The sequence below is a fragment of the Silene latifolia genome, chromosome Y (assembly GCF_048544455.1).
Source record: "Silene latifolia isolate original U9 population chromosome Y, ASM4854445v1, whole genome shotgun sequence".
NCBI lineage: Eukaryota > Viridiplantae > Streptophyta > Magnoliopsida > Caryophyllales > Caryophyllaceae > Silene > Silene latifolia.
Window position 1 is genome coordinate 87,629,339 of NC_133538.1, and position 5,230 is coordinate 87,634,568.

A 5,230-nucleotide genomic window follows, 5' to 3' on the forward strand; every position below is an offset into this window, starting at 1 on the left:
GTAAAAGTGACGAAGTAGTCATAAATTCCCCTTGCGGTGATGCACATCAGAACACATACATCGGCATGTATTAGTCTCAACAAATCACTTGCTTGTATTCCTTTACCACTAAAGGAAGTACAAATTATATTGCAAAGGAGATAAGATTCGCATATTCCATATGATTGAAAATCAAATGGTCCAATAATTCTAGTCGACACTAGCGTTTAATGCGTTTCTCATTTACGTAACCAAATTGAAAAAATCAAATGTACAAATCATTTGAGATTACCAGTTATGAGTCTTTTGGTGCGTATGATGTAAATATCTTTACATGAGTTGGAACTGTCTAAAACTTGTGTATCATAAAGATAAGTGACATGGCTCACATCCACGTCTATTTTCAATAAAATACAACAATTGTTTTTGAGGACAAAATATAGATCCTTTCATGTCTCACATAGAAATGGAAATAATGATTTAGACTAAGTGGATACATAATAACAATTATGTAAATTATAACTCAAAGTTATTAGCAAAAACAAGTACATAAGTTTTTCTTGAAGTGGCGGCTACCCGAGCTCCATTTCATTGTCGGCGATCCACATCACCCTTGTTTAGCTTCTCCACATTTCCAAGTCCCACTTGGAGTAACAAGCCCAACTTTGATATCTTCTAAATACTTGGGGCAAATTCGCCTCCAATGGCCCATGACATTAAAATAATGATATTCATGGTAGGATTGGATACCCATCTTGGTTTTGTGGTAGTCTCACTATCAACTTCCAATTCACAATCGGATTTGGGTTTCTTACCTTGCTTTGCTTTTCCTTTATTAATACCAATACTCCTTTCATTTTTAAGGACACTCTTGCTAGAACTCCCACTTAATTTGATATTTCTCCTTGTTTCATCAAACAAAGGATATCTTGGAATCTATGAGATTCCGCTCATATGATCCTCTTACCTGAGAGGTAGGCATGAGTATGTGAGTGGGAGGTGAAGAAGTAGTAAAAAGACAAAGATTTCCATCCTTACTAAAGCCAACGCGTAATTCTCTAATTGTATCATTGTCATAATTGGAGCATTTTTCATCGTATGATTGGAGCCATGTTTTAACGGTGATTGGTGTAGGAGTATTAGATGAATTCATTGCGTATAATTAACTACAAAAACGGAAATGAAGGAAATAATCAACATCTATCGTTTTAATAATACTCGTAAATTTAACTACAAGTATTGCATTTATATAGTGACCTCCACCCAACTACATAAATGATTCCGAGATCCAAATTCATATCAACTCGGGCACGGTGAGCCGATTCATCCCTTATTAATATAACTCGGTGGATTATCACTTTAATCGATTCTACTTTTAGAACTCTCGGTCGATAAAAATTACTCTAATTTTATTCTTTAGCCCGGAACACATGCGACTACGGTCAACAATACTTCCGTTGAGCTCAATCCAAATTTCAATGTAATAACATTTTATTACCCCACTTCGCCAACGTAACAAGGTTTGTATTACGGTGAAGCCGGATTAACTCCCTTATGAAATTGGTACTTCATGGGTTTCTACTATTTGGTAAGGCTTTATCTCAATTATTATATGTGAGAGATCTTGTCAATTTATTATCTATCACGTTTTAAGTGAACTAAAGCGGTGAACTACGATAATTATAATTGACACGGTCGATGACTCGATATGATATGCATGTGTTGTTATGGCGATTTGGCAATGCATGCAACATATTAAAAGAAATGCAAAGCAATAAATAAATTTCCTAGTATGGCCTTCCTAAAATAGAAAATCAAATAATCTATTACATATTCGGAAACCAACTCCTTTGGTCCCTTGAATCTTCAATTGGCACGCCTCCCAAGACACCGTCTTTGTCGGATCACCTTTCCGAATGGCACCGTCTTTGAAGATGCTCCAAAATTACAAATAATAATAAAAATACAAAGCTATTCCTATTATACATTTGTAAAATGGAAAAACTAATGAAATAAAAAATAAAAGTAAAAGTGATACGAGATCACATTAAATTACAACCGAATCAATATTCCCTTTCATTACGGGTAATATCGATTAAAAACTAAGGCCATACTAAGATAAAATTACATAATTCAAAATTATATAAATAAAAGACATTCAACAATTGAAATATGCAGCATTATAATATGTATCCATCATGCCAAATGATGTGCCAAATCGCCCTATTTAACTTATGTCGTACATATAACTCGGTTTCATGGAAATGCGTGATAATAACCTTTTAAAATCACTAATTAACACTTAAATCACATCTAAGCTCAAGTTAATTATCCTAACACATTTTAGGACTCAAAAATCAGTCATCGCTTAATTTTTGACAATAATTCAACTTGATTTAATTTTATGCTCATTTTTGACCTTGCAACACAATATTTATGAAATAAATCCAAATTAATTCATAAAAGTTTCAAAATTTGAAATTTAAATTTTTAAACATTCTGGAATAATTCCATGACCCTCATAATGTCAAAAAACATGGTTAAAATTTTCGAATTAATTTTGAGAAAATATAGTTGCATTTTTATCGATTTTATTTCATAAAATGTATAAAGTATACGAAAATTAAAGCAATTATTTTTAAAACTTTAGATCTGATTAGTGGGATATTAATGCAACTTAAAATAATTTTCTCAAGCCATGCAATACGTTTTAGCTAATTTTTGCTAAAATAGTCACTATTTATGCCATTTTTACTCAAAAATCCATAAATCATGCTAAAGAAGATATTTAAATCTAGACATTTACATACTCTCTGTAAATCTTGCATGTGACATCATATTAAAAGATCATGGCTTAATTCGAAATTTAACTATTTTTAACCATTTTACCTCTTTTAATCCATCTTTATCTCATAAAAATCATAAATCATGCAAAATTAATCAAATTAACTCGTCCTTTTACACACAACTTGTAAAATATGCATGTGAGGTAATATAAATTTTCCAAGGTCAGAAACGAAATTTAACTATTTTTAGCATTTTAATTCCCATTTTAGTCATAAAAATGTAATAAAATGACCAAAAATCCTTAAAATGAGCAATAAATTTCCATGAATCATAAAAATGACCTAAAAACATTTTAGGACCAGAATATATAACATGCATGGTGATTTCGTGGCTTATACATATAAATCACAAATTTTTAAGTTTTATATGTTAACCTTTTAACTCGGAAAAACAATAACCGATTATGCATGCAACATCCTTATGCTCTGATACCACTTGTTAGGTTCATATACCTATTATTAGACTCCTCTAATAGTGAACTAATTAACTTTTTAATTATTTGTTCTTTAGATCTAGTGCATGCATAACAAAATGAAAGATTTATAAGAAAAACAATGTTCCTTACATTGTTGTATGGTTCGAAATATATGGGCACAAGTAAGGTCACCTTCCTTCACTTGTTCTTGAGCTAAATGTGATGGATGATCCTCCTAAGACTCCAAGTATAGAAGCCACTCCAATAAATTGCACCCAAGATGAATCCCAAAAATTCCTACTAATATTAACTAGATATATAGTAGAAATATTTCCTTAATAATACTAATATTCTTGCATTACTACCTCTAGTAATATATGATGAGTGTATTAGTATTTATAGAGAGTTTTGTGCAATTGCATGTGAGGAAAACTTAGAGAGAAAAACAACACAAGCACCAACTAGAAAAATGAGCAAAAATGCTCTCTTATTAAGGCCAAAATCGGTGGCCCTCTTCCCATGTAGGGAATCTTGTGCTTTTGTTTTTAGTCTATTGTTTAGTTATAGGTAGAGTGTAGGATGTAGGCTTGTAAGATGTAGTATGTAAAGCCTAGTGTGATATGTCATAATCACACAATAAACAACATCAACATAAGACAAAAGAGCATCTCATGTGCTCTTATGTTGGCCGAAATATTGGTCAATATTTGGTCCATTTTTGCCTTTTGTCATTTGTCCCACAAATGCTTATAAGTCTTATGTTTAACAATCTTACTTATTTAATTATTAATGTAATCATTTAACACTTAAATATTTCACTTAATAATATAATATACACTCCACTTTTTGAGTAGTATACTACCATTATATCAATATATAATGGGTCCCATAATTACTAGTTAGTTAAAATTACAACTTCTTGTAACTTTAAATAACTAATTACCTCTACCTCAAAACTTATATTAATACCTCAACTAATTTAGTAAATTAACACTTAATAACTAAATTTAATCTTATTTAATCACATTATAATAAGACGCAAAATTACACTTCCATAATTAAGGAATTAATTAATCTGTATCGCATACAATTAATTAAATATCTATTTGGGCCTCATCCTATAGGTGTGACCTAAAGGGATCAACTGACCACCACCGTCACACGACAGTAATGTCAAACTCTAGTTAGCCAATCATTACCGATTAATGACGGTCAATCGACTGTATAAAGAATCATCCCTCACGTATTCTTAGTATGAGATTTAATAATGATATTTAAATCATGTGATCGCACTATTGTTGAGGACACATTTCCCAACAAACGATTGATTAACTAGGGTGTCATGAGTTCATAGGGGATACATGGGAATTGATCATACAACCATATTCTCAAATTATAAGCAAGCAATTATTGTTGTGATAGGATCGAGTTGGTTTATATCTTACAATCCTAGGAAGGTTTGGGTCCCGGAGTCGAATCGATTAGATTGTACAACACGTACAAGTCGACTTAATCCCCCCTACTCAACTATATGCATGGTCTAATGAGACTAGAGTTGGTTTATGTCTTACAAGTCTCATTGAAAAGGTAAGTGATGGGTAAAAAATGCAAGGATTCATAGGCTCGCATTTCATCAAACATAACATGTGCATAAGTTGAGATCACAACAAGCAAGCAAATAAATTATGTGAACATATAAGATTAAGCATGAATCATCCCCCATGTTGGTTTCCCCTAATTCCCCATTAACCCTAAGAGACTACTCACTCATTATCAAGTTTATCATGCTAACAAGGTTGTCAATCATATTAACAAGGCAAAAGATGATGAATGAATGGAAATTATTAACAATAATTAAAAAGGGTTTTAGAGAATTATACGTAATGATGATTCCAAATTAATAAGCAAAGAATAATAGATGTACTTGATGATTGATGGAAGGTTGTCAATCTCTCAATAAAACCCAAATAATCTTCAATTACCCAAAAT